General features: G+C 37.5%; 1 pseudogene; it reads right to left on the bottom strand.

Annotated features, from left to right (window-relative positions):
- Window positions 1-1285: 1285 nt before the first annotated feature.
- On the bottom strand, window positions 1286-3958 carry LOC118022466 (annotated as a pseudogene).
- Window positions 3959-27717: the final 23759 nt, after the last annotated feature.

The raw sequence follows: 27717 nt of genomic DNA, 5'->3' as shown, positions 1-27717 counted from the left end.
GGTGTGTGTACATGTGTGTACTTTTATTGTGTATTTGTTTTCTAAACTCTGGCACAATTTTCTGGGGGTGTTCAGACTACCGCGATACTTGTCAGGAGAGAACTTTTCTTTTGTGCTGTGAATTCTGAGCATCTAAAATTTTGGTTTGTTTGGGTTCTGGCTTTCTTTTGTTTTTGAAGTTTGTGTCCTTTATTTGTAACAACTGCATTTGAATTTGTTCTAGATCCTCTAACTCCAGAGTTTTCTTTTTCTCCCCCCTCCCCCACTTCTATGTTCACAGTTGAACCATATTTTTTAGGAAAGGCACCTTGATGAAAAGGTCAGGATACGGGAGCTCTGACCATTCATCAGTGTTTTCCCTAGAAGATAATTAAAAACAAAACAAAACAAAAAAAGAAAACAAGACAAAAAACAAAACCTAAAGAGTGTCTTTCCTTTTTTTCTTTTCTTTTCTTTTTTTTTTTTTTTTACACATCTCTTGTGCTGCATCAGTAGACAAAACTTTGGTTAGTTTTATGAAATGCAACATCTAACCCCTTTTTTTCTGGGAAAAAGAAACTGCAATGACTTGAAGTTGAGAATGTGGATACAGCCTCACTCACACATACTCATTCTCTGACTTTAAAGAATCCCTCACCCTCCTTTTAGCTGGCACACAAACAGTACCATGTGGCAAAGGTACACCAAAGGTGGGCTTGAGACCCAGGCTCCATCTTTCTTATCAGTAGCAAAGGCCAGTCTGCCTTTTACAACAAAACACCACAGCTGAACCCAGTCCCTCCTCCTCTCCCAAACCAGTCACTCCACTTGGCACCAGCCAAAGACAGAAAAGCTAGTTCTAGCCTCTCCTGGGAAGAGATAACTTTTTTTTTTTTTTCTAAGCAAGTAAATCCATTGTTTTTCTCTTTTCCGAGATGGCTGATGTTACGGTTTTCTACGAAGCCAGTGTTTACTTAGCTCACTAACAGCACTGCTGTTGGCAGCCAATGGCTGCAGCAGGATGTTCAATATGGTGTGTGGTTTTTTTTTTTTTTTTATTTTATTCATGAGAGACAGAGCAAGAGAGAAAGGCAGAGGGAGAAGCAGGCTCCCAAGGAGCAGGGAGCCCGATGCGGGACTCGATCCCAGGACCCTGAGATCATGACCTGAGCCAAAGGCAGACGCTTAACCATCTGAGCCACCCAGGCGCCCTGTATGGTGTGTTTTCAAGCCTCACTCACTCATCCTCTCTTTCCCGAACATTCAGCATCCGTGTACACTCCTCACTTCCGGGTTTTTCAAAAGATTGGAGATTTCCAGTGGGGGTCTCAGGTTATCATTCCAATGGTAACAGATCAAGCTTTGTTCTTCAGTTTCCTCAGTTCTTTTGTTGCCCATGTAGCAAGGGTTTTTGCTTTGTTAGTCTTCGATCTCCGTCCTTCCATCCTTCCGTTAACAGTTCATGGATCATTGGCCTAGCTTCTACTAATTTCAGTACATCCTTCCCAAATGCTGTACACAAGTCCCCTATCAGCCCAGCAGCACAAGCTACTACTCTGTCTGTATGATCCTCATCTCCAGCAATGTGGTCAATGAAAGACAGAATAAATTCTACTCTGGGTGGTACCAGCATGACATCCGGGTGCACATTCTCCTGGTCTCCCTTCAATCCCTGGACAATTCCGGTACAGGCCTCCAAGCAGCCTTCTCTTAGCTCATTCAGATAATCCCAATGTCATAGTCTTATTTGTCCACCTGGGCTTGGGAGGCCCGCTGAAGAGTATTCAAGACAACCTCTAGATATTTTTTAAACTCTCCACCAATAGCAAGGGCAATATCACCAAACACTGACAAAATATGTGGCTTCACAGACCTGTGGACATTTTCATTCCCCAGGTTCTCCAGCAGGAGCTGCATCACCTCATCACAGAAAGGTAAGATGTTGGACTGCAGAGCAAGGCATAAATCTCCCACTAAGCCCACAGCTGCCAAACAAACCTGGTATTCAGCATAATTTTTCAATCCAATGCCCAGGAAGGGTTTAAAGGCCTCCATGTACTTTAGGAATTCACCACCCAACACTTCCACCAGTGTGCTAACTGCCATTAGGGCATCCTCTTGCACTCCTCCAGGCCCAGCTGTGCTTTGGAACATCCTTAACAGGGAGGCCATGACCACATGAGAGATCTGCAAAGCATCTTGATGTTTCACTTTTCGGAGAACGTTCTGAAGAGTTGCGCAGAGCAAAGACTGAAGGTCATTGAACTGGATTCTATCGGATGTGCTCTGGATATGTGACTCCATCTGGAGCACCTGCTGCAGTTGTTCCATGATAACCAGAGTATTTTTCTGAACCACGGGGTAACAATCCTTGGCACTGTTTTTCACAATTTCCAACAGAGATTCATATGCAGAACTCCTCAGGTTGTTCTGGTGTCCATCAGGTCTGTCTGTGGTCTCCAGGAGCTTCTGAACTATGAGTTCAAAAGAAGATAAGCAATAGGTAGCTGGTTCTTCCTGATCATCAGCCACATCTGCAGCTTCATAAGCAGCTTCAGCCAGACTGGAGAAAGCCCAGCACACATTGGAAGCCACGCTGGGCTCAGCACTTAGGCCCTCTATCAGACACTGCAGCAGGGGAGTCAAGTAGACATCATTGATGGCAGCTTCAGGGAGCAGTTCACAAATTCAGCCCACAGTCCATGCAGTTGTATCTTGGAAAACTACACTGGGGTCTTTCATTAGTTCTATTAGGGTGGGCATAGCCTGGATAACTAGTGGTTTGAGCTGATTGGGCTCTGGTTTTTCCAAGATACAGCCAAAGCCATTACTGCCGCATCCTGGTGCCACCAGTCAGGGTTCTTGATGTTTTCTTTAATGAAGGGGAGGACGTGTGGGACGATGTCATCTTCACAGCAGGTGGCCAGGAGCATGAGGCACAGTTCTGCCACTTTGCAGGGCTTCCAGTCATCGTCATCATCATTCTCGTCCTGTTTAGTTAGTGTCTGTGTGAGGATTGGAACCAGGTACTGTAGTGCTCCCTTGGCATAAAACTTGCTGGTGTGCTCAGGGGGTCATCCTTGTTCTACTGCCTTGGAAGCCTCAATGGCCAAGTCCATTTCCTCATCACACACATTGGACCAGAATTCTATCCCTTGTAGGGTCACTTCATCAATGTCACTTTTCATTGCTTCAACCGTGATAGCAAAAAGAGCGGGACCCATATACGTCTCCATGTACTGATAATACAAGAACTTTATCTTTACCAGATTCTGTAAGGCAGCCACTCATACCCTTGTATCCAGACACTGTGTGGCTTCACGGACCACCTGCATAATAAAGTGTCTTTCGGACTCTTTGTCAAAGTTTGCTTTGGTGAACTCCAATGAGTTCAGGAGTGCATTTGTAGCTGCCGACTTCACATTATTACTGGGCTCTTCTTTCTTCATGCCCTGGATTATGGCAGTCAGAATCTCTTTGGATTTATCCTGTAGCTGCTTTGGGTCTATATCTTGGCAAATGTAACTGATAGCTTCCAATGTCAACTCTTTCATGTGCTCTGTGCTGTTGGGGTTTGTGACATTGGCCACCAGCTGAGGAATGAGTTCTGGCCACTGGTTCACTGGGATCTCTGCACAAGCAATACCAGCCACACATTGTGAGGCACAACTAGGCCGGTAAGTTTATGTGCCCAAAGTCTGCAAAACATAATTCTTGACTTCCCATCGAGCATTAGCATCAGTTGCAAGCCACCTCTGCTGATATTGTGCCTTGATATCTGGATCTTTAGATGTCAAAGAGTTCTTGATTTGTAGACCAGCTGCGACTCTGGTAACCTGTTTCCTGGATTTGCCAGCACTCTGGACAGTTCCACAAGGAACGTGGGCAGGTTTTCCAAGGCCGCACGCTCCAAGAACTTCTGTGCCGCTTCCAGTTCCAGCCGAGACACGGTCTTCTGGAGGATGGCGATCAGCTCCATGGCGGAGGTGGTAGTGGGGACTCCTCCTAAGACGAAGGTCCGGCTTCTCGGGAGGCGGCTCTAACTGGGGATGGGGGTTGGGGGTCAGGTGGAAAGGGAGGGTGGGGTAGGGGGATGGGGTCACCACAAGCCCATTCACCGGCTCCCTCTTGGTAGTCGCCCCGGCTCCCTTTCCTTCCTCTTTTCCTTCCTTCCTCCCTTCTAATTTGTTGCTGGCGGCGGCGGCAGCTGCTCCTCTGGCGGCAGGGGAGGGACCCCGGGGGTAGCTCAGAGCGCAGCTGGTGCTCGGGTGGCGAAGGGAGAAAGAAGGAAGGGAGGCGGTAAGTGAACGGCGGCTCACAGGGAGGGAGGGGGAGGGAGGGAGCATATATATTGATCTTTATATAAACTTTCATCTGGTAAATTCTAGGTGCTATACCTACACCATTTTTACCATGGTCTCAAACAATGTGGTATCTCCGTTAGCTTGCTCACAAACAAGATGTAGCCCATATACCATTTTACTGTTTGAACATAAAAATAAAACTTTTGGAAAAACATCATTAGCTGGGTTTTAACTAATCTTTTCAGGTCCTGCTAATAAACAAATTACTCACATAAATATACTTTCAAAACTTAATGAATATTAAGTCCACTCGCCATGAGAAGCAATCTATTTATTTTTTTAAAGATTTTATTTATTTATTTGAAAGAAAGAGAGAGAGACTGAGAGAGCAGGAGTGGGGAGGAGAGGGAGAAGGAAGCTCCCCGCGGAGCAGGGAGCCCGATGTGGGGCTCTATCCCAGGACCCTGAGATCATGACCTGAGTCATATATATAGGCGCTTAAACAACTGAGCAACCCAGGTGCCCTGAGAAGCAAACTATTTATAATAAATTATATTAAAATGTACCTTTGAAACATATAATAGGTGCCTAACTAAATATAGGTGATGACCTTCTATACATGATTTATAATTTTAGTACAAAGTAACTTATGATGAAAAATGAACCAGTGAATTTACAATGGAAAAAGAAAAAAAGTAGAGAGTAGATGGCACTAGTTATGATTTCCAGTTATGAAGAGATGAACAGAAACAGTCAAGGAAAGGATACAGATACATAAATAGTACTTTTTAAAAAGATTTATTTATTTGTGTGTGTGTATGAGAGAGAGAGAGAGAGAGCACACAAGCTGGGGGAAGGCAGAGGGAGAGGGAGAGAAATCCTCAAGCAGACTCCCCGGGGAGCACGGAGCCCAATGCAGGACTCAATGTGGGGCTTGATCCCAAGACCCTGAGACCATGACCTAAGCCAAATCAAGAGTCAGATGCTCAACCGACTGAGACACTCAGGCACCCCCATAAATAGTATTTTCACATGTAACTACCACATGCTTGTAGCAATAAGCATCAATCTGGAGCATTAACTAAAATGCACATGGAAAGTACAGTGACAATATAAATTTTCACACTGTATTCTTGGTCAGATATATTAAAATAGACAATATGGAAAAATTATTTAACTAAAGCCTAAAAATTAAAAATCTACATTTTGTTCTAAAGTGAGTTGTTTCATCAATTCTTATGTGAATTGACCATACATAAAACTTAACATTTTTCTTACATTTTCTCAGAAGGGCAAAGTTTTAGTTAGCATTTATTTCATTTTTTTTTTTTTTCCAAATGAACTTGTTTCTCACCTACAAAGAACACATTAAGGAAGTGATATTTAAATTAAGAAGATCAAAGGAAAAATAAAAGCAGTTTTAAACATTTAGTATTGTATATAATGGCTGGTAAAAATCAGAATTAATATACAGATAATAAGAGCACCAATCCCCTCTTGATTTTAATAGCCTGGTTATGAAATGGGATGTGATGAAAATAATTAACTTTGAGTTCTGGAAGCCTGTGGGTGATTTCATGTCTTTTAATGTGTAGATCAACAATTAAATTCTGGATTAGTGTTTTCTCCATGGAGTGATATTTTTAAAATATAGTTATGTGGATACCACTTAAAGAAAATCTGATTTAGTAGATTTTAGGTGGTTCTTGGGACCCAGGGAATTCTGATAGCTAGTCTGGGGGCTTTTCATCTAGAAATCATGTTAGTTGGTTGTGCTTAAACTGAATTTATTTCACTCATTCTGGATATTAATGAATATTCTTCAATATGAATAGGAATGAAGTTTTTTTATTATTTGTTTAGCAGATTTTTATTTCTAAAGAAGGTTCTTTTTTTTTTTAAAGATTTTATTTATTTATTTGATAGAGAGAGAGACAGCGAGAGAGGGAACACAAGCAGGGGGAGTGGGAGAGGGAGAAGCAGGCTTTCCGCTGAGCAGGGACCCCGATGCGGGGCTTGATCCCAGGACTCTGTGATCATGACCTGAGCCGAAGGCAGACGCTTAAGGACTGAGCCACCCAGGTGCCCCTCTAAAGAAGGTTCTTAACATAAGATACAACATTTGTGCCTTCCAAAAGTAAGTTTAATGGATGTAATAAAAAGTTAGTGGGCTCCACGCTGGGTGTAGAGCCTACTAAAAAAAAAAAAAAGAAAAAAAAAAGAAAAAAATTAATATGAATAATAATTTTCCTCAGATTTTGTGATTAAACTATACTCATCAACCCTTAAACTCTGATAAAGTTTAGAAAATTTATGAGACTGACGCGCTACCTACTGTGCTAACGAGGCACCTAGTTTAGAAAATTTAAATGGGAATCTCAATGATGATTGTTAGCATTTTGAAATATGAAAATCAAGCAAGATGGAAATTATTCATTGTTTAAGTTTAAAAGAAAAAAAACTGAAAAAATTTGAATAGTCTTCAAGTATGGTGGAGATGGGAGGATAAGCCTTTATTCTTTGAATCTTATTTTTTCTTATGAAGTAGTAGAATTAAAATAGGTAATCAATAGAATATAAATAACAGGGGTGCCTGGGTGGCTCAGTTGGTTAAGCAACTGCCTTCAGCTCAGGTCATGGTCCTGGAGTCCTGGAATCCAGCCCAGCATCAGGCTCCCTGCTTAGCAGGGAGTCTGCTTCTCCCTCTGCTTCTCCCCACTGACTTGTACTCTCTCTCTCTCTCACACTTACTCTCTTTCTATCAAATAAATAAATAAAATCTTGAAAAATAAAAAGAATGTAGATGACAGAAGGTAGGTTGTTTGTGTTTTTGTACTCTTGTAGTTTCAGTGCATGGTGAATGTATAAAACATAGTATCTTCTTAATAAATATTTATTGAATGAATGATACTATATATTAAGTACTAAAAATATATGGTTCCATCTTTATCCAATGTGAGTTAAAGAAAGAAAACATATTTGTCCCATATTTTGAAAATTTTGCTTCTCTAATCTCTTCTAAGAGAGAATAATTAAATTAGTTATTTTATTGGCACTATAAAAATATACATATAAATTTAATATTATGTGTTGTTTTTCCAAATTATTTTGTCATCTTTTCATTGAAAGTTAAAAGATAAATTTTGAAGAATATACATATATATATTTATATTTATATATTTATCAACTTTGATTTATTATGCTACTCAAAAATTTGCATATCATCTTTGATATTGAAAAATATATTCAGAAAAGTCATCTGAATAAGATGTTTAAGTCACCACATTTCTTTTTCAAAATATTATGTTAAGTGAATATTATCTATATGCATATTTTCACATTTTCTAGTGAAATGAGGAATTTGGCTTGCAAACCTGTGCAGAAACGGAAGGACACCAGGATCCCACATGCCCCAAATGACATTCCTCTGGCTGGCCGTAAGAATTCTTGAATTCTTTCAGTGGCCTTATTGCTTGCATTCTTTTTGAAAAACTGCATTTCTGCCTAGGTTAGATAGTCTAGCCCTCTCAAGGAGTCACATATATTGATTTTCTTTTGGTCCATTAGCACTTATTCTAACCTGATAATCCAGAAAAAGGAAGGGGGGAAGTTGAGGAACAGGGACACGTCTAGACAGCTAAGAAGAGGGGGTAATATCACTGCTACACAATCATTACAGAAATTGCTCACTTGTTTCCATAATTGCTCAAGGAAAGCAAGATTTTATTTATTTGTATAAATTGGTATGCTAGCAAATGTTTTAACACCTGGCTCTTTGAAAGATAGTCCTGATTTGCAGTGTTTGCCAATTTCCATGGTGAAGATATTCCCGCTATTTTTCTGTTAGCTCCTGTCAAGCAAGCTCACTTAAATTATGGACTGTTTTTTTTTTTTTTACAGACTTATTGTTTAATGTCTGTTTCTTATGCTACAGTATAAATGTTAAGCCCAAGGGTGACATGATTGAGTAACAAAAAAAGAAAGAAAATTTCACTGTTAGAAAAGTAATCGTACATATACATTATTATTTTAGAGTAATGTTGCCTTGAACGTATCACTAAAAGGAATACAGTTCCCAGAAGAATATCCTGCAGAACCAGCAGTGCCTGAAGGAGATGGTAATTAAGAAATACAGAAAAGACTACAATATAGAATTTTCTACATATTAACTATAATTAATGTTTTCATTCAAGGAAAAATGTTAGAAAGAAAAATCAAACAATTATTTAGCTGAGAACTTATAGGCGTTTTTTAGCTGGGAGAAAATATGTAATACAGAATTATAAATCTCTCCAGAAGAGTGCTTAAAACCCCTGGGGGTAAAGTGAACCAATGGCAATTTACTACTCCATGTAAAGTGTTGCACTCTATTTTATTTATAACAAATTGTGTATAAAATTTCAGATTTTTGTAAAGAAGGTGAGAAGAGAACAAGGAGGTGGAGGAGATACTTCCTTGGAGTTTGATATAATTTATTATCCTCATCTAAAAATGCAGTGGTTTTCCCTTTATCTCTTTCCAAAGAAATGGTCAATAATATTTTGGAGAGAAAAGATGTAGACTGTGAAAAAACACACTAGCTCGAAATCCAGTCTAAAATCTTGGCGGCACCTGGGTGGCTCAGTCATTAAGTGTCTGCCTTCGGCTCAGGTCATGATCCCAGGGTCCTGGGATCAAGCCCCACATTGGGCTCCCTGCTCTGCGGGAAGCCTGCTTCTCCCTCTCCCACTCCCCCTGCTTGTGTTCCCTCTCTCACTGTGTCTCTCTTTCAAATAAATAAATAAAATCTTAAAAAAAAATAAAAAATAAAAAAATAAATAGTAGCACAGAAGAAACAGAAGGAGGGATCTGATTCCTAAGCTCACACTCTTCACCCCTTCACTTACTTCATAATATTTGCTGGAGAACTAAATAGATGTGAAATGCTAGTATTTTGCTTAGTAACTAGTAGATTAATAATGATCAAATCCATTCCTATATTTCTAAAGATTCTATGCTGAAAGGATGCATAGCTTTTTAATCTAAAATAATCATCTTAAATACTCTGCTGGCCATTTTTTATTCTGTTCATGAGTTTCCTTATGTGTGGGGTGGAAAAGATAAAGAGAATTAAGAGAGAGAGAGAAAATAAATCTCCAAATTGAACTTATATAAATAGCAGAATCTGTCCTTCAGCACCAAGTCTGCTATGAAGCTAAAAAGGTATACACTGCATGCACATTGATCTTTACTGTCACCTTCTACAAACTATGATTGAGTAATAGACGAGTATTTGCATCGAACACTATATTCCATCATTGGCATGTCAACCCTTAGTGCTGACTAAGTGAATTGTGTTGCTCACTGATTAACTTGAAATAAAGAGGACGATCATTTCCATCAACATTTATCAGAGCTCTGTGGTTCAGGTTAAACAGCTGGTGCCACAACTATTCTTGGAGGTGGTTCCAGAAGTTCCAATTTATCAGCTGAATAAGTTTCCCAGGGTGTTTCGTTTTGTTTCGGATTTGGATTCGTGGGTATATATTCTGACAACTTCTGCAGAATATTTTCAAGTACATTTGCTGAAAACTTCCTCTTGATGTAAAAAATTACATTGGTGAAACACAGAACTAAATTATGACTTTTTGTTTCCATGATCATTTTATGGTAACGAAGTTCTCAGAACAGTTGCCAAAGCATTCATACAGTGTGCTGTTTTGGGGGGACAGGAACAAGAAAATGACACCATTGCTGCTTTGCATATGTACTAATATCAGCAAAAAAGTAAAAAACAAAACGAAACAAAACAAAAAAAACATTATTTCAGCTACAAAGAAACTATTTTTTCCTAGCCTTTTCCCAAATGTCTTATTATACATGGTTTGCATGTCTACTTTGAAAGCAAAAGTACCACAGTGGGAATGATCTCCAAGATGGAAAGTAGGGGTACACAGATTCTTATCAAAACAGGTTATATTTTGGACAAAACAATATGCCCAATCTGAGTTAGGAAGTTGAGAATATGTCGCCAAAATACAAAGTAAGTATCACACTGAAAGATGTCCTTAAATTAAAGCCTTGAGATATATCTTTTGAATTTTTTTCTTCCAGAATAAATTGCTTCATTCTTTTCATACTTTCTCTCCTTAAATCATATGGAAAACTCCTGTCTTTATACCTGGAAGGTAGATCAATTGAAGTTCTTATCATTTATTGAGAGCCCAAAAAGTAATAAAAAAGAGTCACAGAGATCATCTAATGATTAGATACTTGTATAGTTTTCACAAATTCCATATTCCACAACATGTCTCATATTAATCTCTAAATGAAGAGGCTTGTTTTATGATGACAAATAAGAGCTGACTTATTAAGATCAGTGACAACAATAAAACTCGAAATGATGAGAACCATGGCAAAAAAAAGAAAGCATCTGCCCCATCTAAAGGTGGCAGTTATACTCAGTGCTTGCCAACTGTATGAATTCAGATTCAGGCTATGCACTGATCAATATTTCTCTTATTAGTAAGATGCTGTGTTAGACTGATCTTAGTACAGTTTTAAATACACTCCTAAGACTAATACCACATTTAAAAAAAATCCAACTTAGGGTAACAACTCCTCCAAGTTTAAGAGGAAAAGGTATGTATCCTATATGTAACAGATTTTAACTTTGGGAATTCACTAGGAAGGTCAGGGAAAATAGAATAATACTATATAAATATTCCAGCATAAATTAAAGTTGTGATATATTCTCATTTTTTCTGAAGAGTGTCAATATTTAACATTTCGTTATAAACAATTACAAGTGGTTTATTTTAATACAAGAGAGCACAAAACAAGTTTCACAATTGGATAATCCTGTGCTATTGAAAACAAACCAAAAATTTTAACAATTCCAGAATTCAAATTACATTCTGTGTACTGTCCTAAGAATTTCACATGCATTATTTCATTCAATCCTTATAACAACCCCACACAGTTCATTCTATTCTTACCCCAAATTTATATATGAAGAAACTGAGGCCCAAGTAAGAAAAGTGACTTGCCCAAGACCAGATAGTGTTAAAATTCCAGACTAGACTCTGAGCTTGTTACTCCCCTCCTTCCTTCCACCTCCCCGGTCTTCTCTCCTGTCTCTCTTCTCTACCCCCATGTCTCCTCTATTTTGCTTTCTTCAATTTAACATTAAAAACATGCTCATATTATACATACCTACGTCACCTTGTTTTTGCAAATGATATTGAATTTTGGAGCTACTTCCTATCAACATATCCAGATCTACTTCTTACATATACATAACATTACATGGATGAATTATTGGTCGTACAACTCACCACCTGTTCTGAGAAACAGTGCAGGACAGTGAAATAGTACACAGATTCTAGAGTCACACTCCTGGAGTTTGAATGTTAGAACTGCATTCACTAGGTGACTACTGCACTCAATAGCTCTAGAACCATGGTAGAAAATGGAGACATTAATAGTAAGTACCTCGCCAAGTTGCTATGAGAGTTAAATTAATTAATATTTCAAAAGCATATAGAGAGAGTTGAACCTGAAAGAAATGGCAACCCGTATAAAGACTATTGTTAAATATTGAACAATATTTTTTTATTATTTCTTAAATTGTTGATAGTATAAACAATACACATTCATCAAAGCATATAATATTTCTGGTTTTAATATTGCCAAGTAAGGCTCCTGGAAGGGGGACACCTAATATGAGAAACATCAAAGTTTTATATTGTCTAATTTTTAGGTGGAACCGTCCCATTTTAAATTTCATTTAATATTTATGAGTGAGGTTGAAGGCTTTTCATGTGTTTGTTGACCATTTACGTTTACCTTATAAAAATTATCAGATCTAGGGGCGCCTGGGTGGCTCAATGGTTAAGCGTCTGCCTTCGGCTCAGGTCGTGATCCTGGGGTCCTGGGATCGAGCCCCGCGTCGGGCTCCCTGCTCAGCGGGAAGCCTGCTTCTCCCTCTCCCACTCCCCCTGCTTGTGTTCCCTCTCTCACTGTGTCTCTCTCTATCAAATAAATAAAATAAAATCTTTAAAAAAATTATCAGATATTAATTTCTTATTCTTCTAAAGTATTGCTTTCTTTTTAATTTTTAGGATGAGTTTTTTCAAAGTTGTATCTTATTTTTCCCAATTTATCCTTCATAGCGTTACTCCATTTATGTATTTTCCATATTGAGAATGCTTTTGATATGCTCAATTTGTAAAATTTTATTTATTGGCTCTGAGAAGACAATTTAAAGTTATTTTACCAAAGATTTTAAAGACATTTATTTTCCTAATAATCATAAATATTAAGCAGCCCTATTATTTATAATAAATACCTCATAAACTTAAATGTCATAGATTGACAAAAAGTCATATTGTATTTTAATTATAGATCATATATAATTAGCTGAAAAGCAAATATTTCAAATATTCATAAAATACAAATATTTCATAATCAAATCATTTTAATTATATGCATTTTTTGCAAAAATATAGTATGAATTAAATTAAATGAGTTTGCTTAGTTTCTCTTATTCTTAACATAATAAAAAATGAAATAATTCTCCTTTAGGAAAGCCAAAACTGTGGATGAAATATTTGGATATCAAAGAAGATAATATTTTCTTTTCTTCTCTCAAACATGATTAAATAACATCACTCAGCTGAAAATTAAATGTATTACAAACAGTTCTGGTCATTTTTCACTTGTCAATGAGCCATTAGACACTGCATTATTTTATTAGAGTCTGTTGTTGTTATTCTGTGATACTTAGGTTCCTACTAATAATTCTTTTTTGCAGTTGACAGATAGTGTCATCATTCTCTAAAACAGATGATAACCTTAACTCTTGGCAAATACCTATCCTTTCTCCTGGATTTCATTAATATAGCCCTCCTCTGCATTTGTATTAGGAGAACACAGAGGAAGAATGATCTGATGTTCATGGAGTGTAATTTGAAGGACAATAAGAATTTCCACTCGTAATATATTCAACACTAATTGAAGTTACAACAAATTCTTATATGAAATGATATTCCTAATGTTATATAGGGTAACGATGTGGTAAAATGATATGTTGAAACTTATCCATAAGGCCACTCTGAAAATACACATTACAGACTATCTCAAAATCATATTCTAAAAGCTGTAAGCCAACAGTGAAAATGTTGCTACATTATGAGATTTTTTGATGAAACAGAGAGCATTAAGGTACCAAAAGAAGATTTTAGAGTACTAAATTCTAGTATCAGAGTGAGTATGAAAGATGTAAGAAGAGGATCAAATTAAATAATCCTTAGTGGGAGGCAACAATATGAGACCAAGAGCCATGGCAAGAATATGAGAAGTACCTAGAAAGGCAGTTTAGATAAGCAAACTGTGACAAAACAAAGAGGATTGGGACACATAAAAAATAAATACACATGCACTAAACAGTCTAAAGCATTATGAAACAAATGGACTTTAAAACATGTAAGTAAGCAAACATGCTTTACAAAAAAAAAAAAAAAAAAAAAATTCCAAACTTAGAAATTGGATTAAGTACAGGGCACATTTAATATCAACAAAATGGCGTATGCTAGGACAAACGTCAAATACATTTCTAAAATGTAAAGAGACAAATTTTAAAACATCATCTGTCCTTCAGCTCTTCATGTTAGGCTAGCCGTCCATATTTGTGTTTTCATTTGCTTTTAAAATTCTAATTTGCTAAGTTATAGTCATTGTTTCATTCTTTTGACATACTATGCTATTAATGTATAATAATAATTTAGTCAGCAGTCTCCCAGTTGAAAGAGAGATAAATTGTAAAATACATTTTTGAAAAAGAAAGAGAAGAAAAAAGGAAAAGTCTGTCTACAAGAAGTTTATGCTTTAGTGAGGAATGTTTATGTGTGTTACTATTAAAAATATAACTATAAAAGTTCTAATGTCTTATATACTATGTCTCTATATTAGGAAGGCAATATATGATCATTATAAAAATTTTGGAAAATATGGAAATAAAGAGGAAAAACACACATTTCCACAATCTGAAGTCAGTCAATCTTTCATTTTGTTTTTTTTATAGTCTTTTAAAATAATGTAGAAAGACTCTCAAAATCGGGAAGCACAAGGCCTAGGAGAGTCACACAGATGAGTCTTCTGACTGAAGGGACTTAATGCATGCTAATGAAGGAGACACATGAGCATGAGCTATGTCTTGATACTTTGCAAAAAGAGAAGAAAAAAAACCCCATGTAGGCAAAAAAAAAAATGTGTGAAAATATGGAGGCAGTGATAATAGCAAGTATAGAGCAATTCTAATTACTTCGGCTTGGTTTATGTGTCATTTGCCAGGTGGGAAATTGCAGTAAAGTTTGAGCTGGCAAGGGCAGAAGGTTGGAGACTCATACTTGCCAGTCTAAGAAAACTAGACTCTATTCTTTGGCCTAAAACGAAGCTGTTGATGGATACTTACTAGAGGGGTGGCATGATTCAGGCTGTTGCTTTAGGTTTCTCACTTTGGCAGAAAAAATAAAAAAAAATTAAAAAAGGTTGATTGTTCAATTTAACATGAGGAAGGAGTAGAAATAATGAAAAACGGAGACATCGAGACAACTTGGAGGGCTATTACAATAGCACGGTGTGGCAGATAATGGGGACCTAGGCTCAGGTGAGAGCAGTAAGAAAGGTGAAGAGAGCATTTACCTAACATTTTAATAATTAGAATACAGGCAGAGACTACTGAGATTTTTTTAGTAGGATATAGAAAAAATGAAGAATATTTATGCTACAGCTATCCAAAAGTCAGTGACCAATTGAACTTAGAAAGAGAGAAAGTGTAGGAAATAAAGATGATTCTTCTATTTCTAATTCTGGAGACAGTGGTATTAATAGCAGAATGAAGAGCGCTGGTAGAAGTTTAGATATGAAGATATGAGAAGAAGATTATGAACACACATAGGTGCACAAGTAAAAACATATAAAATACCTGGAGATTGTGTCTGATCATAAGAAGCAAATCTTTTTTTTTTTTTTTTTTTAAGATTTTATTTATTTATTTGAGAGAGAGTGAGTGAGAGAGAGCACATGAGAGGGGGAAGGGTCAGAGGGAGAAGCAGACTCCCTGCCGAGCAGGGAGCCAGATGGGGGACTCCATCCAGGGACTCCAGGATCATGACCCGAGATGAAGGCAGTCACTCAACCAACTGAGCCACCCAGGCGCCCTTTTTTTGTTTTGTTTTGTTTTTTTTAAATTTTACTTATTTATTTGTCAGAGAGAGAGCACAAGCAGAGGGAATGGCAGGCAGAGGGAGAAGCAGGCTCCCTGCTGAGCATGGTGCCTAATGCAGGCTCGATGCCAAGACTCAGGGATCATTCACTGAGCCAAAGGCAGACGCTTAACCAACTAAGCCACCAAGGCATCCCTGGAAGTAAGTCTTTTCTAAAGATAGATATTTTTGTCACCAAAATGCAGAAATATTTGCCGCCATATAAATTTGTAATTTCCTTGGATAAAAGGAAAATATACGAACGGTTATGAATGGAATTTCATTTAAACAGTAGACAGAGAAAAATCCCACTTACAAGCAAACAAAAACAAGAGAAACTAAACAAAGAACACAACAAAAAAAAAATAAAAATAAAAAATAAAAAGCAAAGAAAGAATAACCAAAGATGGAAAAGTTGACTAGAATTTTGGAATATTATGAAGCTGAAGAAAGAGAAATGTTAGAAAGAGTGGAGTAATGAACCACGTCAAATACCACAGAGAGATCAACAAAATAAAGTTTTAACTAAAGTGCCTAAAAGAATTGGCATTATTCCAGGTTTTTGGCAACCTTGACAAGAACAGTTTCATCAGAGTGACAAGGACAGAAACCAGGTTCCAATGGGATGCACAGAGAATGAAATATCGTGAGGGAAAAACAGTAAAGCATACTACTTATTGAAAAAAAAACTTTTATTTTGAAGGGGAAAGGAATGTATAAGACAGTCATGAAATTTAACAAAGGGTCATGAACATGTTTATAAAAATCAAAAGGTGGGGGGTGCCTGGGTGGCTCAGTCGTTAAGCGTCTGCCTTCGGCTCAGGTCATGATCCTGGAGTCCCGGGATCGAGCCCCGCATCGGGCTCCCTGCTCGGCGGGAAGCCTGCTTCTCCCTCTCCCACTCCCCCTGCCTGTGTTCCCTCTCTCGCTGTTGTCTCTCTCTGTCAAATAAATAAATAAAATCTTAAAAAAAAAAAAATCAAAAGGTGGTACAACGGGAGAAGGAGAAGCTGAAGAAAAGAAGAGCGATGAATGATAAAGCAAGGATTTCTAAGTGACGACACAGAAGGAAAAGCCCAGAACAGAATAAGGTGTATTTATCTAATTGAGGCAGGAGAAAACTAGGAAAATGTGAATACGTGCATGCCAATACATTTGAAGAGAGTAGAGAGAACTATTATGGACCATATGAACAAAAGAAGAACTCATTCCAGAGATAATCTCTTTCCTCTTCCTGATGTTATGGTGCAGGTGTTATATCATCTCTCATGTGTTTCTAAACTGTAATGAAAGGCTGGCTAATAGCAGGGGCTGAAAGAGAAAAGAAACGGAAATTCAAGACTGTCTTATTTCATAGAATTGGATCTTGAAAGAATCAGAGTGGAAGCAGTTTAAGAAGGCAAAGCCCCTGAGGGTAACATCACAGAAGCTATCAGGTTGACTTGGGATCCCTCCGCTTGTTTTCCCATTCCATTTCCAGCTGAGCTGAGTATGTTGCCTCTATCACTCTTTCCTTCCAACTTTGCAGTATCTTCAATATGCTCTCAACCTGAAATTCCTTAACTGGCCCATAACAGACATCTGCTGGGGCAGTCCTGAATAGAGCAGCATTTGCTTATTACATGTTTTCTCCTTCTCCTTCTGTTTTTAATGTTTATTGTGTGTAACATCAAGATGAAGTGCGGGGTAGATGTCTTGGGGCAAATGATACTGGATGCTTGGAAACACTTGTCTTCATACAGCTCCAAGTTATAAGCTTGTCTCCTCATGAAAAGATAAACCTCAGTGAACTGAGATAGACATTATAAATTAAAGGCACATGCTTTCAAATGAAGCTGAATACTTTATGTTTTAAAAGGTGCAAGAAATATGTTGTGATATTTCATAGTGATGAAATGTCAAAGCAATAAAAGATCTTTGAAGTCCACATTTTTTAGACTTTTTTTTTTTTTTTTTTTTAAGATTTTATTTATTTATTTACTTGCCAGAGAGAGAACACAAGCAGGGGGAGCAGCAGAGGGAGAGGGAAAAGCAAGTTCTCCACTGAGCAGGGAGCCTGGTGCGGAGCTCAATCCCAGGACCTTGGGATAATGACCTGAGCTGAAGGCAGACACTTAACTGACTTGAGCCGCTCAGGTGCTCCTGAAGTCCACATTTTCTGGTAAGATATTAATAATTATGAACCTTTCCTTTCCTTTTAATCTTATTTTTTTCTTTTCTTTTCTTTTTTTCTTTTTTTTTTTCTTTTCACTTCGGAAATCAAGTACTCAGGATTTTATCAATTGTTCTCAAAAGATTAAAAAAACCTCTGTGTTCAAAAGTACCTGAATAATATATGCCATGCCAGTCTGACACAACAGACAGACCTCTGATTGAGTATGGTACCTATCCAGAATATTATGCCAATAATATTTCTTGTGCCTACTTTATATTTTTAAAGATTTTTATTTATTTATTTGACAGAGAGAGACACAGTGAGAGAGGGAACACAAATAGGGGGAGTGGGAGAGGGAGAAGCAAGCTTCCCGCTGAGTAGGGAGCCTGATGCGGGACTCGATCCCAGGATCCCGGGATCATGACCTGAGCCAAAGGCAGACACTTAACGACTGAGCCACCCAGGCGCCCCTTTTGTGCCTACTTTAAATGAAAAACAGCTTCAGAAAATATACACAAATTATGTATGGCTTTTTGTGTCTTTGCAGCTTGTTACAGTGGACTATCATCTATGACTTCAGTGACCCCAAAGTATCTATTTTTTAGATTTAAAGTAATATGAAATATAAAGTTGTGCATGATAAGCCAAATGAGGACTGTTCTATGGTCTTGATATAATCATTAGAATCATATTCAACCCAATGATGTAAAATATAAGCCTTTGTAATTAAACCACAAATAATGCTAGAGAAGATAAAATTTTAGCAATCCTTAATATAGAATGTTTAAAGCAATTGAAATGAATCAGTGAGGGCGCCTGTGTGGCTCAGTCGTTAAGCGTCTGCCTTCGGCTCAGGTCATGATCCCAGGGTCCTGGGATTGAGTCCCACATCGGGCTCCCTGCTCGGGGGGAAGCCTGCTTCTCCCTCTCCCACTCCCCCTGCTTGTGTTCCCTCTCTCACTGTTGTCTCTCTCTGTCAAATAAATAAATAAAATCTTAAAAAAAAAAAAAAAGAAATGAATCAGTGAATTATAGAGGGGAAACAGTAATATTTGAGATGAAGTTTTTAAGAATCTAGATCACAGTTTTATGTAAGCTATGATTTAATATCAGCATATGTTTTAACATATCTTTACAAATTAAGCAAAACACATGAAAAAACATAAGAAAATATAAATCCTTAATCAGATACAAAGATTCATCTTGAATTCCTTGGATGCGAAATGGATAACTGAAACCATATCTTTGAAGAAACTTACAGTTAAGGGAGGTATGCCAAAAAATAAAAACATAATTAAGTGTTATCAGTGTTGAGGTAAACATAGAAAATATGCCATGGGAAAACAGAAAGAGGAACTGTCTAGTTTTCCTGCAGGACAAAAGTGGACTTCCTTAAGGAAATGACTCCTATCCTGATTCTTGAAGGATGAATAGGAGCACACCAAATGAAGCAAGATAATGTAGATAAGGAAGAAGCTGTGTAAAATTACAGAAACATGAAATAGGATGCAGATGGCTAAAAAGTAGTTTAAAATATATCAGATGTAAATAATTGTTCAAAGCTAAATGATGGTTACCTTGGCATGATATGCTTGGTTGTTTGGAGTTTAGCTCATACAAATACCTCCTGTTCCACCCCACCTTCCCCCCCAAAAATTGTTGTCTATACAGTAATTCTGTCAGATTACAATAGCTATAACTGAAATAAAAGCGATTCTGGGATCTGATACATATAATGGGGAAGAACGCCTTAATATTAGTATTTGCCAATCCAAACAGACTATACCCTAACACATACAATCCTACCTCCTGGGGGTTGGTCTATCTGGCTGTCTCTCTTTTTGCTTCCATATGGAAAACATTTATTAAGCCTGTTCTTTTTATACATAATGAAGATGCGATCAGTGAAAGATGGACAGTAGTAAGCAGGGGTGGGGAATAATCAGTATTTTGGTAGAGAAAGAAGTTCATTGCTATTTTGGGGAAACAGAATGGAGAGAAGGAGAATTAGGTAAGGAATTTGCCCAAATAAAGAATCACCAAGAAGAAAGAGAGATTCAGGGTCTAAAAAAGATATATAACTGTATACTCTTTGATCCTGACAAGACTCACAGGACTAATGAACAGAGAAACACACTACAAAATACTGCCACGGGAAGTTAGACAGGTATCTCCTTGGACGGCTTTAAAGTGTAGAATAATCATATTAGATTTGTGGTTTAGAATTTTAGAAATATGAGTGGATAATAAGATTAACTTTCCACTAAAAGCCCTTTATATAGCAGCTCATTACAATATAATTCTCTTTTAGATTTTCTCATCTATTATAATTTTAGAAAACAAAAACAAAAACAGTTGGACGATCCCCTTTGCAGGTTGCTTTTGTAGGAAGCAACCTCTAAGGGGAGTTTAGTCTTAAGGGTATTCATTAAATCGTTTCCTTAAGATCCACACTAAGGAAAGAGGAGTTAGAAGAGGGAGGAGAGTTGGGGGAAAAGAGAAGTTGGGTACAGGCCTATTACTTGCCTCAGTTGACTCCACATGGAGTTCAAAGCTAAAATGGTCTTACAATTGTTGTGCTATGTTGGGCAGAAATCACCAGGACTTTAGACCCTCACCTTATTGATCAACTGAATATTTCTCTCCCAGACACAGTGTGACTTTGGGTGACAGTGTCCTTTCAACAGAGGCAATCCAGAAAGGGGCTGACAACTGATGGCTTTTTGCTTATAGACTCCTAAAAGCTATAGAAACAAGACCTCCCCTGAAGGGAGATTTGAATAGGCTATATTCCCATCTCATTACCATCTACAAATGGTCTCCTTAATTAGTTGACAATAGTTACTAAATTACCCAACAGTCATATCTTCTCCAAAGCAGTATTCACATCTTTTCTATCCCCTTTGCCTTTGTATTAATCTTGGTTATATATTCTAAAATGCTTTATACTTCCTCAGTTTAGAGACCTAAGCCTAGATAAACAATTCTATTAAAAACTAGACCATAAAACATTGCCTGGAAGTCCACAAAGGACAAAATAAACACTTAATGTTAATAAGCTCTTGAGATATACATATAGAAGAAGAAAAGACTATATATAGACTAAAAGAAAAACAGAAAAAAAGCGATTATTTACATTGAGCCTCACATTTTAAATATGTTTGTGTTAAGTAGACAAAAAAGATTAGAGTCATTATAAAAAGCATTTATCTATTTATTTCCAGGCAATCTAATCTTTGTAAATTCCTTTAACATATAATCTGGTGGTAAGGTTATGAAATTAAATAGCTCAATTGACATCTTATTTTATATATGTGAACAAAAACTACTGAACTAAACTTGAGAATAAAAGTCATTGATCTATGACACTGAAAATAGAAGAGATAAAAAGTTTCCAGGACAAACAAAAACTAAAGGACTTTGCAAACAGGAAAGCAGTCCTACAAGAAATATTGAAAGGGATCCTCTAAGCAAAGAGAGAGCCTAAAGGTAACACAGACCAGAATGAACACAGACAATACACAGTAACAGTCACCTTATAGGCAATACAATGACACTAAATTCATATCTTTCAATAGTTATCCTGAATGTATATGGGTTAAATGCCCCAATTAAAAGACACAGGGTATCAGATTGGATTAAAAAAACAAGACCCATCAATATGCTGTCTGCGAGAAACTCATTTTTGACCCAAAGACACCCCCAGTTTGAAAATAAGGGGGTGGAAAACCACTTACCATGCTAATGGACACCAAAAGAAAACTGGGGTCGTAATCCTTATATCAGACAAATTAGATTTTAAAACTAAGACTATACTAAGAGATGAGGAAGGACACTATATCATATTTAAAGGGTCTATCCAACAAGAAGATCTAACAATTGTAAATATTTATGCCCCTAACATGGGAGCAGCCAATTATATAAGGCAATTAATAACAAAAGCAAAGAAATGCATCAAAAACGATACAATAATAGTGGGGGACTTTAACACCCCCTCACTGAAATGGACAGATCATCTAAGCAAAAGATCAACAAGGAAAAAAAGACTTTAAATGACACATTGGACCAAATGGATTTCACAGATATATTCAGAACATTCCATCCCAAAGCAACAGAATACACATTCTTCTCGAGTGCACATGGAACATTCTCCAGAATAGATCACATCCTAGGTCACAAATCAGGTCTCAACCGGTACCAAAAAATTGGGATCATTCCCTGCATATTTTCAGACCACAATGCTTTGAAACTAGAACTCAATCACAAGAGGAAAGTCAGAAAGAACTCAAATACATGGAGGCTAAAGAGCATTCTACTAAAGAATGAATGGGTCAACCAGGAAATTAAAGAAGAATTTAAAAAATTCATGGAAACCAATGAAAATGAAAACACAACTGTTCAAAATCGTTGGGATGGAGCAAAGGCAGTCCTAAGAGGAAAATATATAGTAATACAAGCCTTTCTCAAGAAACAAGAAAGGTCTCAAATACAAAACCTAACCCTACACCTAAAGGAGCTGGGGAAAGAACAGCAAAAAAAGCCTAAACGCAGCAGGAGAAGAGAAATAAGAAAGATCAGAGCAGAAATCAATGAAATAGAAGCCAAAAGAACAGTAGAACAGATCAACAAAACTAGGAGCTGGTTCTTTGACAGAATTAATAAGATTTTTAAACCTGTCGCCAGACTTATCAAAAAGAAAAGAAAAATGACCCAAATAAATAAAATCATGAATGAAATAGGAGAGATCACAACCAACAACTAAAAAAATACAAACAATTATAAGAACATATTATGAGCAACTCTATGCCAGCAAATTTGATAATCTGGAAGAAATGGATGCATCCCTAGAGGTGTATCAACTACCAAAACTGAACCAGGAAGAAATAGAAAACCTGAGCAGACCTATATCCACTAAGGAAATTGAAGCAGTCATCAAAAATCTCCCAACAAACAAAAGCCCAGGGCCAGATGGCTTCCCAGGGGAAATCTACCAAACATTTAGAGAAGAGTTAATACCTATTCTTCTGAAACTGTTTCAAAAAATAAAAATGGAAGGAAAACTTCCAAACTCATTTTATGAGGCCACCATTACCTTGATCCCCAAACCAGACAAAGACCCCATTAAAAAGGAGAATTACAAACCAATATCCTTGATGAACATGGATGCAAAAATTCTCACCAAAATACTAGCCAATAGGATCCAACAGTACATTAAAAGGACTATTCACCATGACCAAGTGAGATTTATCCCTGGGCTGCAAGTTTGGATCAACATCTGCAAATCTATCAATGTGATACAATACATTAATAAGAGAAATAACAAAAAACATATGATCCTCTCAATAGATGCAGAAAAAGCATTTGACAAAGTATAGCATCCTTTCTTGATCAAAACTCTTCAGAGTATAGGAATAGAGGGTACATACCTCAATATCATAAAAGCCATCTATGAAAAACCCACAATGAATATCATTCTCAATGGGGAAAAACTGAGAACTTTCCCCCTCAGGTCAGGAACATGGCAGGGATGTCCACTATCACCACTGCTATTCAACATATTTGTAGAAGTCTTCGCCACAGCAATCAGACAACAAAAAGAAATCAAAGGCATCCAAGTCGGCAAAGAGGAAGTCAAACTCTCACTCTTTGCAGATGATATGATATTTTATGTGGAAAACCCAAAGACTCCACCCCACACCCGCTAGAACTCATACAGAAATTCAGTAAAGTGACAGGATATAAAATCAATGAACAGAAATCAGTGACATTCCTATACACCAACAGGAAAACAGAAGAAAGAGAAATTAAGGAGTCGATCCCATTTACAATTGCACCCAAAATCATAAAATACCTAGGAATAAATCTAACCAAATAGGCAAAGGATCTGTACTCAGAAAACTATAAAATAAAATACTCATGAAAGAAATTGAGGAAGACACAAAGAAATGGAAAAAACGTTCCATGCTCATGGATTGGAAGAACAAATATTGTGAAGATGTCAATGCTACCTACAGCAATCTACACATTCAATGCAATCCCTATCAAAATACCATCCACTTTTTTCAAAGAAATGGAACAAATATTCCTAAAATTTGTATGGAACCAGAAAAGACCCCGAATAGCCCGAGGAATGTTGAAAAAGAAAAGCAGGGCGCCTGGGTGGCTCAGTTGGTTAAGCGACTGACTTCGGCTCAGGTCATGATCCTGGAGTCCCGGGATCGAGTCCCGCATCGGGCTCCCTGCTCGGCAGGGAGTCTGCTTCTCCCTCTGACCCTCCTCCCTCTCATGCTCTCTGTCTCTCATTCTCTCTGTCTCAAAATAAATAAATTTAAAAAAAAAAAAATCTTAAAAAAAAAAAAGAAAAGAAAAGCAAAAGCTGGTGGCATCACAATTCTGGACTTCCAGCTCTATTACAAAACTGTCATCATCAAGACAGTATGGTACTGGCACAAGAACAGACACATAGATCAATGGAACAGAATAGAGAACCCAGAAATGGACCCTCAACTCTATGGTCAACTCATCTTCGACAAAGCAGGAAAGAATGTCCATTGGAAAAAAGACAGTGTCTTCAACAGATGGTGTTGGGAAAATTGGACAGCCACATACAGAAGAATGAAACTGGACCATTTCCTTACACCACACACAAAAATAGCCTCAAAATTGTTGAAAGACCTAAATGTGAGACAGGAGTCCATCAAAATCCTAAAGGAGAACATAGGCAGCAACCTCTTCGACCTCTGCCACAGCAAATTCTTCCTAGACACATCGCCAAAGGCAAGGGAAGCAAGGGCAAAAATGAAGTATTGGGACTTCATCAAGTAACAAAGCTTTTGCACAGCAAAGGAAACAGCCAACAAAACCAAAAGACAACTGACAGAATGGGAGAAGATATTTGCAAATGACATATCAGATAAAGGGCTAGTATCCAAAATCTATAAAGAACTTATAAAACTAAACACCCAGAGAAACAAATGATCCAATCAAGAAATGGGCAGAAGACATGAACAGACATTTTTCCAAAGAAGATATCCAAATGGCCAACAGACACATGAAAAAGTGCTCAACATTGCTTGGCATCAGGGAAATCCAAATCAAAACCTCAATGAGATACCACCTCACACCAGTCAGAATGGCTAAAATTAACAAGTCAGGAAACGACAGATGTTGGCAGGGATGTGGAGAAAGGGGAACCCTCCTACACTGTTGGTGGGAATGCAAGCTGGTTCAGCCACTCTGGAAAACAGTATGGAGGTTCCTCAAAAAGTTGAAAATAGAGCTACCATACGGTCCAGCAATTGCACTACTGGGTATTTACCCCAAAGATAGAAATGTAGTGATCCAAAGGGGTACGTGCACCTCAGTGTTTCTAGCAGCAATGTCCACAATAGCCGAACTATGGAAAGAGCCAAGATGTCCATTGACAGATGAATGGATAAAGAAGATGTGGTACACACACACACACACACACACAGGAATATTATGCAGCTATCAAAAGGAATGAAATCTTGCCTTTGCAACGATGTGGATTGAACTGGAGGGTATTATGCTGAGCGAAATAAGTCAATCTGAGAAAGACATGTATCATATGATCTCAGTGATATGAGGAATTCTTAATCTCAGGAAACAAACAGGGTTGCTGGAGTGGTGGGGGTGGGAGGGATGGAGTGGCTGGGTGATAGACACTGGGGAGGGTGTATGATATGGTGAGCGCTGTGAATTGTGTAAGACTCTGGAATCACGGACACGTAACTCTGAAACAAATAATACATTATACACTACAATAAAGAAGAGAGTAGGAAGGGTAAAATGAACGGGGGGAATCAGAGGGCAAGAAAAACCATGAGAGACTATGGACTCTGAGAAACAAACAGAGGGTTCTAGAGGGGAGGGGAATTGGGGGATGGGTTAGCCTGGTGATGGGTATTAAAGAGGGCATGTACTGACTGGAGCACTGGGTGTTATATGCAAACAATGAATCATGGAACACTACATCAAAAACTAATGATATTATGTATGGTGATTAACATAACAATAAAATAAAATTTAAAAAATTAAAAGTTAAAAAAAAAGTCATTGATCTAAAGAATATTTTCTGTAGGACTGTATGCTGACAAGTTGGTTGGTATGGTGTTATAGGCAGTATTCCAGAAAAACTTATAAACTGAAATATTTTCCTATCTGAGTTTGGGCTATATTTCTATCACCACTGGCCTGTCTGCAGAACACGTCATTTGCTATTCTGCAGACATGTAAAAGCTCTGGAAAGACTTTAACATCATCAAAGCACAGAAGAGAGGACATTTATAAAATATATGTTACCCTTTGATCTCTGTTTTTGAATATTTCTGTCACCATTTTTTCTCTGCTTATCTGAACTTTCAAAACAAGATGAAGAATTTACTCACATTTAAGAATGTGACTGAGATTGCTAATGCATTGAAATGGTCAACCCTAACTATACATATGCTCAGCAGTCTACACAAGTTGCCAGAGACTGCAGTTATAACCTATTTCATCTATTAAAACACCATAACATAGGATCAAAAAAGAAAAATACATAAAACAACTACAACTACTGAGATGAAAAACTTTAAGCAATTATCTTCTGTGTGTATTATCTGAGCTTTCTTTAATACATCTGGTTTCCATGCCAGCTAAGGGAACAAATACCTGCAGGTGTGTGTTCATATTACACATTCAAAAATAAAACCCCAATAAAAATAGCCCTATTTTTCTGCCCTGTGATTTAAACTTCCCTTACCTAAGTATTTGTACCGGGTTTCAGACACTCATTGAATTTCAACAGTGAAAAATAAGATGCATCTGTATTTGGTTTGCAAGATAATTTGGTTATGCTGTTTGGACTTTTAGGCCTCTTTTTGAATATAAAGTTTCTGTGTCTAAAAAACATTTATTTTAGAAGTAATAATTGGTAAATGAGGGGATTTCTTCATTATGATTCACTGACTCTGGTGATTTTAAGTGCATTTTGTCTTTGGTTCATTGTAGTGTTTTATGGTGTGAAATTTACCTGTCCCCCTCTTTGATGATAGCTTTATTGCTACACTGATCTAAACACATGTGTAGATGCCACAGAGATACTGCCATTTGTCATAAACAAAAGAGCACAACAATGAGTAAAGGATTGTGTGCTCTGCCATGAAAAATATCCAGTAATACACACAGGGAGAATACGTTCTGCTGAAGTTAAATGTTTGTAGTGCTAACAAGGATGGATTCATTAGGCCAATGGAGACTCATTAATATTTGTATTATTGTTTTCTAGATGAGAAATTCTGCTCTTCTCCAACATCTGCTTATTCCTTCCATTCATAAGAGAAGCCACTAATAAGCCATGCACTTTTCCCCAGTAATCGCAGAATTAGCCTAGTCTTGCTCTTTTCTAATCTGGCCTCTACCAAAATTTGCTAGCTGGTAATCTTCATGTCAAACACAAGATTCCTTAGAGAAGTGGCTACTTCAAACTGGGTACATTATAATCACCAGAACAAATTTATAAAAAATGTGTATTCTCAGGTTCCTGTCTCCAAAGATTCTGATGTAGCAGACTGGGTTCCATAGAAAGACATGGAGTTGGAGCTTGTTTCACAAGACAGGTGTGTATCAATGCTCTAGGGAACAACAGCTATGAGGAAGGGAGGGAAGTGGGATGGGCAGGGAGCAACTGAATGGAAAGCCTGTAACTGGTATATCCCTTTCAAGTTATCTTCAGCTGAGGCACAGGGCTCTGCCTTTGTAGCGCCCCAATGAGCAGGGGATACTGACTGTCTCAGAAAGGGGCATGGCTTAAGGTGAAGCCATAGCTTTGGTTAAGAATAATTCCTAATTTGTGGTCTTCTCCATTGCTTGTATCTCTCAGTCAGCAACCATAATTATTTGCGCTCTCACACAGAACTGTAAAGCCCAAGAATCTCAAATACTTAGAGCTAGGATATGGATCATTACCTTTGTTTCTGATCTCTTAAGATTTGTCCAGGTAAATGAGGCTATATCATGCATATCCTGAGAA

This window comes from Mirounga leonina, unplaced genomic scaffold, assembly GCF_011800145.1.
Source record: "Mirounga leonina isolate KUSES-001 unplaced genomic scaffold, KU_Mleo_1.0 Mir_176, whole genome shotgun sequence".
Classification (NCBI taxonomy): Eukaryota; Metazoa; Chordata; class Mammalia; order Carnivora; family Phocidae; genus Mirounga; species Mirounga leonina.
This window is presented reverse-complemented; position numbering and strand designations above follow the sequence as displayed.